General features: G+C 42.2%; 1 long non-coding RNA gene across 1 annotated transcript; it reads right to left on the bottom strand.

Moving 5' to 3' along the window:
• Positions 1-1,874: 1,874 nt before the first annotated feature.
• Positions 1,875-10,129, bottom strand: LOC115644938. Its single transcript, XR_003998639.1, has 3 exons — positions 10,119-10,129; positions 8,394-8,401; positions 1,875-2,002 (listed from the first exon to the last, which is right to left on the bottom strand). It is a non-coding gene; the product is annotated as an uncharacterized LOC115644938 (long non-coding RNA).
• Positions 10,130-14,488: the final 4,359 nt, after the last annotated feature.

Raw genomic sequence — 14,488 nt, 5'->3', positions numbered from 1 at the left:
AGGGGTACTAAAGGTGCCTTCAAGTGGGGACGGGGACCTTGCAGCTGACACTCCGGCAGGATGCACAGTACCTCTGCATTTATTCATGTACTCCAGGCCAGAAGAACCATCATAGGACCCATGCCAGGGTCTTCTCTACCCCTAAATGTCCCCCAAAAAGATGACTATGGGCAAGACTTAATACAGCGTTCTGGTGTTTTTGAGGTACTAGGATCTGATGTACCTCCTGCCCCTATAATGGTGCAACCCAGTATAAGAGATCCTTCTTCATTATGAAGTAGGGTCCTGGCCCCTGGGTTTTCCCTTCCACAGGGACCCCATCTACTTCGATCACCTCCTTCCTGATGTTGTCATACCTTAGGTCTTCTGCCTGGTCTTGTTCAAAATTTCCTCTCCCGGGGCTAATCTGCCCGAGATCTAGGGGCCCAGTTTCTGTTGCCTCTACTGGTTCAGAGGCATTAGGGTGGGGCCAGACTCAGGTGCTTCTCCCCCTGGGCAGCCTCCTTTTCAGCTGCTTGGGTCCGCCTACCTATGAGAGCGACCCTCTGGCTTTGGGTCAGTATTCGGGTTCCCAAGGCCTTAGCTGCCCTTCTTTCCCTTTTCGTCTTTCTACCCTGTCTGTGAGTAGAGAACAAATCTGGGGATATTTCAGAGAAGATTGGGGGTTTACAGTCTGCTGTAGATGCCTCACTAATTTCAGGGTTCCCCTCTTTCTCCAATCCTCCTACTGGGAGTAAGTCTGCAAACCATGGGAAGTCCCTCCCTATGAGCACCGGGTATGGGAGTTTAGGGACTACACCTGCTGCTACCTCAGTAGTGTTCCCTTGGATCTCGATTTTTACTGAGATGGTGGGGTAGTAACTAACTGTCCCATGGATGCATGTTATCCCTGTACATTTAGCCTGCAGCAGCTGACTACGCTTCATGAGCTTCCCTGAGATAAGCGTGATAGCACTTCCCGAATCAACCAGTGCCGTGGTCTCTACCCCATTTACTTTCACTGGTCTGGTGTACAAATGTGCAGTTAGTGAGACGCCCACAAGATGGATTAGGGAGCATGGGTCTGCCCAGTTCCCCAGGTTACTCTACATAGGCTCCTCAGCATTGGGACACTGTGCAGCTATGTGTCCCCACTCCCCGCAGGCATAACATCTGTATGGGACCCTAGGCATTCCCCGTCTCTTGGTTTGGGCAGTCTAACATCACAATCCTCTTCTCAGTGCTCTGACTCTTTGTGGCCTCTGGTGGTCCTTCAGCCCTTCTCTTTTTCCATCTGGTCCCTTCTGGTGGCCCAGTCACCCGAGCTTTAGGGCTTAGTACTGTTAGTTTAACCTTGGGTGCCTCTTCCTTAACTGGGTGAGTCAGCTCCCTCGCTGTCCTTCGCCTCTCTCCCAGGGCGACAACCTTGTCATAGGTGGAGGGTTCGTTCTGGCTTACCCAGGCACGAAGGTCTGGCGGTAGTCCCCTCATGTATCGGTGGATGACCAGAACCTCTAGTATCTCTTCTGGACTCCAGGACTCCATTCGCAACCACTTTTGTGTGAAATGGATGAGGTCATACAATTGGGACCGCTGGGACCACACTGCGGTCATTACCCCCGATCTGGCCAGGATCTCTGCTTTCAGCTGGGAGTAGTCTACTGCAGCCTCTTCAGGCACATCATGGTAGGCCTTCTGGGCTTCCCCACACAGGAAAGGGGCAAGGATGCCAGACCACTGATCTCGAGGCCAGGCCTCCTGTAGGGCTGTCCTCTCAAAGGTCAGAAGGTATGCCTCTACATCATCCTACCACGTCATTTTCTGCAGCCATCATGGCCGCCGATCAGCTTTGTAAGGGTCTTTACCTGGTTTACCAGTTCCTACAGCATAGCTCGGTCTTGAGCAGCCTGGTCCATCAGCAGGCAATTAGTCTCTTTCTGCAGCCATACTGCCACCTGTTGGGCGGCTGCCTGGACACAGGTAGCCTCCTGCTGGGCCACTGTAGCTTGTATCAATGCCCATACTACATCATCCATTGTGGTGAAACCCCCCCCCCTTTTTTTTTTAAATTACCCTCCTTCTTCTACTGCACTGTGCGCAGCAAACCCCACTCCTGACACCAGTTGTGACAAAGTTCCTCCTTTACCTTGGTGGGTCCTGCACTTATTGGCTGATTTGCTCACCTCACAGATTCACCCTGTAGGTCAGGAAACAGCCCAGAGACCTTCCCCTCTGGTAGAAGCCACAGTCCAGGTCAATTCCTCCTGTGTTTGATCAGGAGTTGGGAGGTTTGGGGGGGAACCCGAGCCCGCCCTCTACTCTAGGTTCCAGCCCAAGGCCCTGTGGACTGCAACTGTCTAGAGTGCCTCCAGGTACAGTTGTACGACAGCTCCAACTCCCTGGGCTACTTCCCCATGGCCTCCTCCCAACACCTCCTTTATCCTCACTACTGGACCTTCCTCCTGATGTCTGATAACGCTTGTACTTCTCAGTCCTCCAGCAGTATACCTACTCACTCTCAGCTTCTTTCACGCCTCTTGCTCCCAGTTCCTCACATGCACTTCCTCTCCTCTGGCTCCCTGGCTCCCTTTGGCCTGACTGGAGTGAGCCCTTTTATAGCATCAGAGGGGCCTTAATTAGAGTCAGGTGCTTAACTGCCTCGCCTGACTCTTAGCAGATTAATTGGAGTCAGGTGTTCTCATTAGCCTGGAGTAGCCCCTGCTCTGGTCACTCATGGAACAGAAAACTGCTTATCCAGTGGCCAGTATATCTCCCTTCTACTACCCTACTGTTCCCAACTGGCCTGGGTCTATCACAGTATACATGCTGCAATCACACCTTTGACTGCAGTGTAGAAAGTTCCCATTTGTACTACAAGGCAAACACTGACAATGTTTGGCAGAAGTCTGCATCTGATTACCCCCTCTCATATGTAAGGCCACAAAAGTCAAAGGTTAGACTCTGGTATAAATATTGGTGCCGTTAGAGCACAGAGTTCAAAGTCCACTGACGTGCTGAGGTTCTGATCCTGTAACTTCAAAAGGGTAGAATCAAGCCTGAAAGCAGGAGTAATGTTAGTTTAAGAAGCAAATTTCAGTGTTAGCTGTGAATTATTTTGTTTTTGGCAATTTAAATCAGACACTTAACTTTACTTTCATGTACTTTTTCTTGGTGACTTAATTCGTATCACCAACTCCACAATTATAACACAGAGACTAGGACATTATGCCATTTTTACTTTATGCCTCAAGCAAGAAATTCTAAAGGTGCCTCACTTTGCAATATATAAACAGGAAAGTGTATCATGACAGATAACCATAAAACATGAAGGCATGACATGATTTCAGATTTAAACAAGGCTAATGTCTGATATGTTGAGAATAAATGCTGTATTCCAGCCTACATCCAGCCTTTCTCATTATGAAGGTTTGACTCAAGTACAAGATATTGCAGAGTACTACAGAGCTGCCAACTGCAACTCAGCTTTTGCAAGAGGCATGCCTTTAATCTAGCAGACATTATTGTGGTTTAGTCCTGGGTGGCAATACTATATTGACATATATGACTCAAGGATCTCTATAACTGGAATAGCTAGAGTATTTGTTATCTTTATCCATTACAGCTTCTGGCACACAGAGGAGACATAGGTGTGTCTAGGTTCCAGTGTCAGTGATTTTCCTCTTCTCTATTTTCTATATTGAAGATTAAATCCCTGTGTAGAGACTTACTTGGCACACTTTGTCCAGTTAGCAGAATCCGGGGTGGGGTAGAGGTTGTGGCTATACCATGATGTTGGCTGCAATTTTGAGCAGGCAAACAGCGAGGGTTGGGGCCTTTCACTGGGCAGGACAGATGTGAGGAGGGGAAAGGAAAATAGGTAGATGGACATGTGCTGTCCATGGCATGGGGCCTGAAAAGAGCCAATGGTCACAGCTTTAGCATGAGATGGGGGCAGATTGCTCAGCCAGAGCAGATGCCATTTTGAAACTAGGAGATGGGGAAAAGCCAACTGCTGCAGAGGAGCATGTGGATCAGACACAGATTTCTCTTAGGGGAGAGTCTGATGATAGGGAATCTCCAGGTTATAGTCAGGAACAGAGGACGGAAGAGGATAATGTAAGGGCCGGATCAGATGATAAACAGTCACATAAAAAAGAATCTGGCACATCTGGAAAGGGCAGACAAATAAACAGTGACAAGTTTTTTAAGTGCTTGTACACAAATGCTAGAAGTCTAAATAATAAGAAGGGTGAACTAGACTGCCTTGTCATAAAGGAGGATATTGATATAATAGGCATCACAGAAACTTGGTGGACTGAGAGCAATCAATGAGACACAATCATTCCGGGGTACAAAATATATCGGAAGGACAGAACAGGTCGTGCGGGGGGGGAGTGGCACTATATGTGAAAGAAAATGTAGATTCAAATGAAGTTTAAATCTTAAGCAAATCCACATGTTCCATAGAATCGCTGTGGATAGAAATTTCACGCTCTAATAAAAATATAACATTAGGGATCTATTATCGACCATCTGACCAGGACAGTAATAGTGATGATGAAATGCTAAGGGAAAACAGAGAGGCTATCAAAATTAAGAACCTAATAATAGCGGGGGATTTCAATTATCCCCATATTGACTGGGAACATTTCACTTCAGGACGAAATGCAGAGATAAAATTTCTCAATACTTTAAATAACTGCTTCATGGAGCAGCTGGTATGGGAACCCACAAGGGGAGAGGCAACTCTAGATTTCATCCTGAGTGGAGCACAGGAGCTGGTCCAAGAGGTAACTATAGCAGGACTGCTTGGAAATAGTGACCATAATACAATAGCATTCAACATCCCTGTGGGGGGAAGAACACCTCAACAGCCCAACACTGTGGCATTTAATTTCAAAAGAGAGAACTATACAAAAATGAGGGAGTTAGTTAAACAAAAGTTAAAAGGTACAATGACTAAAGTGAAATCCCTGCAAGTTGCATGGGCCCTTTTTAAAGATACCATAATAGAGGCCCAACTTCAATGCATACCCCAAATTAAGAAACACAGTAAAAGAACTAAAAAAGAGCCACCGTGGCTTAACAACCATGTAAAAGAAGCAGTGAGAGATAAAAAGTGGAAGTCAAATCCTAGTGAGGCAAATAGAAAGGAGCACTAACACTGCCAGCTGAAGTGCAAGAGTGTAATAAGAAAAGCCAAAGAGGAGTTTGAAGAACCGCTAGCCAAAAACTCCAAAGGTTTTTTAAGTACATCAGAAGCAGGAAGCCTGCTAAACAACCAGTGGGGCCCCTTGACGATCGAGATACAAAAGGAGCACTTAAAGACGATAAAGTCATTGCGGAGAAACTAAATGGATTCTTTGCTTCAGTCTTCACGGCTGAGGATGTTAGGGAGATTCCCAAACCTGAGCAGTCTGTTGTAGGTGACAAATCTGAGGAACTGTCACAGATTGAAGTGTCACTAGAGGAGGTTTTGGAATTAATTGATAAACTCAACATTAACAAGTCACCGGGACCAGATGGCATTCACCCAAGAGTTCTGAAAGAACTCAAATGTGAAATTGCGGCACTATTAACTAAGGTTTGTAACCTGTCCTTTAAATTGGCTTCGGTACCCAATGACTGGAAGTTAGCTAATGTAAAGCCAATATTTTAAAAGGGCACTAGATGTGATCCCGGCAATTACAGACCAGTAAGTCTAATGTCAGTACCGGGCAAATTAGTCAAAACAATAGTTAAGAATAAAATTGTCTGACACATAGTAAAACATAAACTGTTGTGCAATAGTTAACATGGATTCTGTAAAGGGAAATCATGTCTTACTAATCTATTGGAGTTCTTTGAAGGGGTCAACAAACATGTGGACAAGGGGGATCCAGTGGACATAGTGCACTTAGATTTCCAGAAAGCCTTTGACAAGGTCCCTCACCAAAGGCTCTTATGTAAATTAAGCAGTCATGGGATAAAAGGGAAGGCCCTTTCATGGATTGAGAACCAGTTAAAAGACAGGGAACAAAGTGTAGGAATTAATGGTAAATTCTCAGAATGGAGAGGGATAATTAGTGGTGATTGAGCAACAAAATGGCAAATGAAATTTCATGTGGATAAATGTAAAGTAATGCACATTGGAAAAAATAACTCCAACTATACATACAATATGATGGGGGCTAATTTAGCTACAAGTCAGGAAAAAGATCTTGGCGTCATCATGGATAGTTCTCTGAAGATGTCCACGCAGTGCACAGAGGCAGTCAAAAAAGCAAACAGGATGTTAGGAATCATTAAAAAGGGGATATATTATTGCCCTTATATAAATCCATGGTGCAATCACATCTCAAATACTGTGTACAGATGTGGTCTCCTCACCTCAAAAAAGATATTCTAGCACTAGAAAAGGTTCAGAAAAGGCAACTAAAGTGATTCGGGGTTTGGAGAGGGTCCCATATGAGGAAAGATTAAATTCGCTAGGCCTCTTCAGCTTGGAAAAGAGAAGACTAAGGGGGGATATGATAGAGGTATATAAAATCAAGAGTGATGTGAAGAAAGTGGATAAGGAAAAGTTATTTATTTATTCCCATAATACAAGAACTAGGGGTCACCAAATGAAATTAATAGGTAGCAGGTTTAAAACAAATAAAAGGAAGTTCTTCTTCACACAGCGCACAGTCAGCTTGTGGAACTCCTTACCTGAGGAGGTTGTGAAGGCTGGGACTATAACAATGTTTAAAAGGGAATTGGATAAATTCATGGTAGCTAAGTTCATAAATGGCTATTAGCCAGGAAGGGTAAAGAATGGTGTCCCTTGCCTCTGTTCATGAGAGGATGGAGATGGATGGCAGGAGAGAGGTCACTTGATCATTGCCTGTTAGCTTCACTCCCTCTGGGGCATCTGGCATTGGCCACTGTCGGTAGACAGATACTGGGCTAGACGGACCTTTGGTCTGACCCAGTACGGCCGTTCTTATGTTCTTATGAAAACATATATTTTGCGGGGTGTGGGGGGCAAGCATACAGCATGGGTCCAGGAAGCAAGGAACAGAGTGATGAAGATAAGACAGGAATTAAAGACTCAGAAAGGCTCCAAGCTCACCTTGCTTACAATGGCTGCAGCCATGGGACATCCAGAACAGAAGCTAGGACATCAGTATAGCACAACAGCATAAAACAAATAAGAATCCTTTGTTCCCTCCAAAGCATCTGCCTCCTCAGACCCAGCCTTGGTTGTTGTACGGTAGGAATCAGGCTCGGTTGTTGCTGCACATTAGGAACTGGGTTCTCCCTCTGCCTTGCTGGAACCAGGATCCTGAACCCCAAAGAGAGTCTGGCCCTCAGGGCACTTCACAGGCCTCCTCCTACTCATCCTCCAGTAAATCTTGATATCTGTCACCAGGGAATGGTGAGGGAGAAATGCAGGAAGCAGGTTCCAGAACCACCCTGGTTTAAGAGGTTGTATAATTTTTCAAAAATCTTCTCCAGTTACTGAAAAATACACAGGTCACTCTACTGCCAGACCTTTTCCTGTTATCCTTCTTTTTAATATACATTCTCTTGAGTGGTTTGCTCTTTATCTTCACAGGCTTCCATCCCTGTCATGGCCCCTTGGAGTCATCTGTTTAGCTATGTCCACAAAAGGATTTTATTTTAGCCCAAAAGCTTGCTGCACTGACACTTCTCCCCCAGCCATGAGATTCAGGATCTTAGCACAGCTCTGAGCAGCTGCTCCAGGCATGTTGGAATATTATTGCAGCAATGCTGATCTATTCAAATGTCTTATCTGTTCATTCCACAGTAACTACAAGTAGCCTGTCTATAATTCATTTTTGTTTATTTATTTTTGGTCACATAACACAGATGTGTATAAAACAAATCACTTTTCAGCCTCTGGAGCTATGGGAGTAGGAGTGCACTGAGGCAATCTGATGCTTTCTCACCAATTTTGGATGGAGAGTGAAATCTAAGCACTCTGATTACTCTCACCTTCACTCTCCTCATGCTGTAAGTTTTTTCATTCAAGGGTCAGGAAGAGATTGACTGAGATTCTATTTACATTAAAAAATACACATTTTTTAAAGTTTAAATCAATGTAGTTAAACAGGTGCAAAATTGTGCTTTGGACATTCTTAATTTGATTTACACAAAGTTATACTGATTTCAGTTTAACTTAATTCAACTGAAATATGAGTATCCAAACAGGGTTCTCCATCCATTTAACTATATAAATTTAAAGTCAAAGTTTAACTAAACTGGTATAACTCTTAACATAGACAAAGCCTGAAACTCTGCTGCTGGTGGTCTGTCTCTTCTTTCTATCTTAGGTCTTGCGTACGGTACAGACCTATATCAATATAACTATGTTGCCCCAGAGTGTGAAAAATCCACAGCACAGTTATACTAACCTAACCCCTCCCCACCTGCCTTCCTCCCATGTAGACAGCCCTATGTCAGTGGGAGAGCTTCTCCCACGGACATAGCTACTGCCTACCAGAGAGATGGATTAACAATGCCGATGGGATGGCTCTCTCCTGTTGGCTTAGAGCATCTTCATTCAAGCACTACAGCAATGCAATTGCAGCAGTGCCGATGCAGCCTTTTAAGTGTAGACTTGCACTTAATGATGGATGTAAGTCCAGCTGGAGTTATTAAGCTTTAACTGTGCATTTCCTTAACTGGAGTATCATTTGTTGAGTACCCTCCAAAAACATAACAAAACAAAGCATCCTGTGGCACCTTATAGACTAACAGACGTTTTGGAGTATGAGCTTTCGTGGGTGAATACCCACTTCCTCAGATGCATGTAATGCTTTTTCCATTACATGCATCTGAGGAAGTGGGTATTCACCCACGAAAGCTCATGCTCCAAAACGTCTGTTAGTCTATAAGGTGCCACAGGATTCTTTGCTGCTTTTACAGATCCAGACTAACACGGCTACCCTCTGATACATAACAAAACAAAAGGATCAATAATATTCCATAGGTATAGCCACATAGCATTTGGGCTCTTAATTGTTCCTCTTCTCATGCCCACAAACTTCTGAAACACAAATTTATGTCACACCCACACTTCACTGCTGCTGACTGGAAAAGAATAAGGGAGAAGACGTAATAAGGGCTTGTCTACATTTGAAATGCTACAGCAACACAGCTGCGCTACTGCAGCTGCACAACTGTAGCACTTCAGAGTAGATGCTGCCAAAACTGGTGGGAAGGATTCTCCCATCAGTGTAGGTAATCCATTTCCCTGAGATACAGTAGCTAGGTCAATGGAAGAGAGCTATCTATATGGAGACTTAGGTCAGCTTAACAATGCCACTGTGGGGTGTGAATTTTTTACACCCTTGACCAACATAGTTAAACCAATCTAATTTTCTAGTGTAGACCAGGCCTTAAGAAAATAATGTTGGATGGAATGAGGATGAGAATGTAATACATTCTCTTTCAGTGCCAGCTAAACAAGTTAAGTTACATAAGGAGGGACTAAATTAAAACCTTGTTAAAAAGGTTTTATTTTCAACTATTCCACATGGTGAAACTAAGCAGTCTAGAGGTAGTCACGTAGCTATGTCATCTTAGAGGGATGAAAATGCCCATAGTTAAACACCTGAAGGAGAGATCTGTGTCTTGAAAGTTTTCATCAACAGCAGTTGGTTGGTCCAATAAAAGATATTACTTCATCCACATTGTCTCACAGATAATTAAAACATGTATGCTTTCTGATTTCTGGTTACATGCTCTCTGTCCTTTTGTTAATAACATAATTTATTAGAAATACTTTAAAACTTCCCCCCTTACAGACATATTTTATTTGACTCTATGGGCTTATTTTAAGTAGAGTTAAAGTGAAGTTTTCATCCAATATTCAATCTCTTATAAACTCATCCCTCAGTTGGAAATGAACATATTCTCACCCCTTGCCCCCATCATTATGATGAAAATTAAAAGAGATCCCTGAAAGCTTCCATAGTTTATATTTGAGATTCATTTCTTTCTCTCTCACACACACACACTCCCCACTCTTTCCTGGACAATGGTATGAGAGAGAGAGAGAGAGAGAGAGAGAGAGAGAGAGAGAGAGAGACTGTGAGAGAGGGCGTGATTTTGGGAGTTTACTTCCTGGCCTTTTGGATGTATTTTTTGACTCTCTCCACACAAAATAATTAAATCAATTAACCTAATAACTCTAACCTAATCCACCTCTTTTAGGTTTGACATGGTTTGCATCTACTCCTTAACAGTTATAAACTATATTCAGAAGCTGTGCAATAGACTACTTTGAAGGGGTAGTCCATAACACAGTTTCAGATAGCATTATTGTTCCATGGGCCCTGGGGCAGTGGTTCTCAAACTTTTTTTTTGCCAACCACTTGAAAATTACTGAAGATTTCAGCAGACCACTTAATGATCTTTCCAAATGTTGTTTGTACCGTTAGCTAAGTATTATAAAGCACTTTGGATAAAAGTGCTATATAAAAAAAACACCCTTAACAATAAACTGTTTTTGTTCTACGAATAAAAGCACATAACTCATATTTTAATATCAGTAGTCTTACCTTTCTAATGCAATGGATGTGCCCTCTCTCCTCTGGCCTGGCAGCCCCCAAAGTGGGGCTGGGAAGGGGGAGGGGTCTCTCCCTCTCTCTCCCCTATTGCAGCAGCCCCTGAGCTGGGACTGGGAAGGAGGAGGGTCTCTCCCCTACCAGAGATCTGAGGTTGGGAAGGAGGGCCATCTCTCCCTGGCAGCCACAGCCCTGGAGCTGGGGAAAGTCACCTCTTTCTCTGGCCACTGCAGCCCTGTGCATCCCAAATTCTCAGCACCCCCTCTTCTCACCCAACTTCCCCCTCCCACCAACTCCTATACCCCCCCAAGGCCACCACCTCACCTTACATGTACGTCTTGTCCAGGGTCCAGGCACCTAATTAATGGAGCCACAGCTGCATGACTCCACTAATTAGGTGGGTGGACCTTCATTCTCCTGTGTGCAGCCACCCAGGCCTGTGGACCACCTGAATGGAGCTCGTGGACCACTGGTGGTCCGCGGACCACAGTTTGAGAACCTCTGCCCTTGGGCACAAGAAAAACAATACTACGACCATGCTAACATTTGTGCGGGAAAACACATTCCAACACATATTCCAACTCAAACTCTGAAGAAAAAAAAAGGGAAAAACATTAAAAATTCATTTCAGATTGATCAGAAAAGAAAATTTTTCAAACTTTTCACTGAACTAAAAAGTTGGGGGGGGAATTGTTTGCTTTCAGTTGAACTAAATGTTTGGTTTGACTTGAAACAAAATGTTTCATTTTGGTTTTGAGCTTTTAAAAACTTTAAAAAAAACAATTATACTTTGAAACAAAAATTCAGAACATTCCATTTTGAAAAGGTTGAAATGAAATGTTATGCATTTTTCTGAAAGAACTGGACTAATTCTACATGAATTCATGAACTATTTCGGTCAACTCAAATCTCCATTTTCTGGTGAAAAAAAAAGTTTTGTTAAATTTTACCAAGCTCTAATTCCAGCATAGTTGCTTGTAGAACAGTTCAAATCATTATGAACATGGGCATCAAGAAGCAATCTTAATATATTTTTACTCATTAAGTCAGGATATCTATAATAAAATAGAAACCACAGACCATTTTATTGTTTTGCTACCTGAATGCAATGGTGAACATAAAACTGACAGAGGTAAAAGCTAAAGTGGATGATTATTAAAAAAAACACTTTTACTTGTAGTTGACACTGTTTCTTGCATCTAAGTTGGCTGTTCATTTTCTGTTCTTTATTTTTAAGGCAAGAGACAGCATTTTAAAAGTTAGGTGCCTAAAGTTAGCAAACTTAAATGTGGCCTTACTTTCAGAGTTGGTGATCACCCACAGTTCCTATTTAGGTTCTTAACTTAAGGCAAAACACTCATTTAAGAGATGGAGATCTGAAGCAGAGAAAGTTTATGACCCATACTTTCAAAAGTTGCCACTGATTTTACCTACTTACATTTTGGGTGTCTAACGTCAAAAAAAACTGAGGCACATGAAATTCATGGCCACTTCTGAAAGATTTAGCTTAAGTCACTCATGATCACACAAAAAATCTGTAGCGTTGCTGGAAATTAGACACTGATCTCCTGAGGACCAGCCTAGTGTCTTAAATTCTCCTGATGGGCAGTGGGATGATGTTGTTAAGAATGTCCAACTTCTTTTTGCTTTTCCTTTACAGTTTCCCTTTAAGGGTTGATGATCTGGGTTCAACTCCCAATAACAATTTCATTTCACATTGATTCCATTAAAGAGATCCTGTCACCATTTAGGATATTCTGCATGACAAGACATAACCCCTAAATCTTGCATATTTTGGGACAGCGGAATCAAACTACTAATATTTTTGATCTCCTATACCAAGCTGGTTTGAAAAACCCAACCTCTCAGAACTTCCTATCAGAAGATTATGAAATACAATGTTCAAAGTTGAAAAAGGCCTTTCAGCGTTGGTTAGTCTTATGATGCACGTATGTCTGACCTTCATTACTTTGTAAAGAAATCACTTCTGAAATGAAAGGATGAGTGGACCGAGTCAGCAAAAGATCCACTATATCCTCTCTCCCACCTGCTTTGCCAGAATAATTTCTCCATAATGTTTAAACAAATGGGCCATTCACTAAAATCAGCATATGGGCATCTGAAATTATCTGTATGTAAAGATGGATAGTCATGAGCTGAGTATATATGGATCCAGGGCATTTCAGAATTAGTGGAACAAGAATTAAGAGCAAAAGGTCATCTGTCTTCCAATAAATCATATCAGTAAGGAGAATCACATATTCCATCTCTATTCCTGCATCTGTTTGTTTGATGCTACAGGTCCAATTCTACTTAGGGGCCCCATTCTCAGAACTTTATGTAGCCTCAATTCTTACACTGAGAATTTTGGTTATTTTTCAATATAAAATCAAGTCAAAACAGATACTTTCTTTCAAACATTTCCCAAGTCATCTTTTACCTGAAGGTCATTACTCATCTCAAGGGTAAGCAAACGTAACATTGAACATAGGAGAAAGCAAGGTGAATTGGTCCGTGTACAAGCAACTCTGCAGAGCACTTTGCTTCTATTCACAAGATGTATGTTAGAAGGATTTCCCTTTCTAGGGGCAAGGGAAGCATTTTATTAATTTGCTCAATGACTACTTCATCTGATTCCTTTACAGTATAAAAAGTGCATTAACAATGTGACTTTATATGATAATCATATAATTAGGAAAGCCAGACACCAGAGCCAAGATCTTTCCTAACCAAGAACCTAAAGTTAGTTATATGCTTAAATACACAGTTAGGAACCTATGTCCCAATCTTCAGATGACATGAACACTCAGCAACCTCCATTTTAGTCATTTAATTAAGGTAATTTATTTAGGTGTCTAAATATACATTTAGGAGGCTAACTGAAGGCACCTGGTTTGGAAAACATTGGCCCAAATGAACTGTTGATATGGTCTGTGTAAAATAGTGTTATACCTTCCCCCCTCCAGTAATCAGCAGTGCTTTTCCATTCCTGTTCTGCACAAACCCACCCCAGAAACAATCCTCATTCAATATACAGTACCTTCAGCAACTGAAATTGACTTTATGTAAAAATTTTAATGATACAGCATCAACAAATGGTGTCACATAGGAAATTGAGATTAACAAGATTTTATAATGCATTCTTCTTGGGCCTATCAGAAAATGGGAGCACGCCAGAAAAGAAGCTTGCCATTTCTAGACAAGGGGATCAGCTCACGCCAGCCACTCAAAGCACACTTTCTGAGTTTCAGTAGGAGTGTATAAAGTGCATGGAGGGCCAGATATTGTATAAAACAAAGAAAAGGCAAAAAATGACAAACCTCTCCAGCTTCTGGCAATCGTCTTTCTCTTAGCTGATTAGAAAGTGAGAGTGAGGAGTTATGCCACTCATACTTATGACCTTTCATTATTAAAAAAGTCTGTATATTATACATGCTTGCAGCTGTGGTGTTCTTGCAGGGTTTTTTTTTTAAGTAAACATAACAGGAAAATGACTTGTTTTGTCTGCCTTTTGCTGCTGCAGGCTGCTCATGAAAAATGTAAGGCAAGATCATATACTTTGTACTTCATATATACTGTACTGATGTATATTTGAATACTTTCCTGCTGTGACTTTTTTCTTCTCTGAGACACTGGTTCCTCAATGGATTTACAATTCTAACATTAACGCAACAAGACAGTCAAATTCTTGCTCATGGTTTTACCAAGAAATCCTTATCAAAACCCACAAAAAAAGATCAAAAGGTTTTTATTAGGTAGGAACTGAACAGAATTATAAAAATATTGCATACTTTCAGTGTCTAAAATAAGCCAGTATGTCTCTTCAGCTGTTTTGGTACACTTTACATTCAGGGCCAAATTTTCAGTCAGACTCATATAGCCTTCTGTATTTGAACATGCCAGTTTTACTTGCACATCTCTTTGGATGGGCAAACCTAATACTTGCTTAAATA

This window comes from Gopherus evgoodei, chromosome 2 (assembly GCF_007399415.2).
Source record: "Gopherus evgoodei ecotype Sinaloan lineage chromosome 2, rGopEvg1_v1.p, whole genome shotgun sequence".
Classification (NCBI taxonomy): Eukaryota; Metazoa; Chordata; order Testudines; family Testudinidae; genus Gopherus; species Gopherus evgoodei.
Note: the sequence above shows the minus strand (reverse complement) of the source record. Positions and strands in the feature narration are given on the sequence as shown.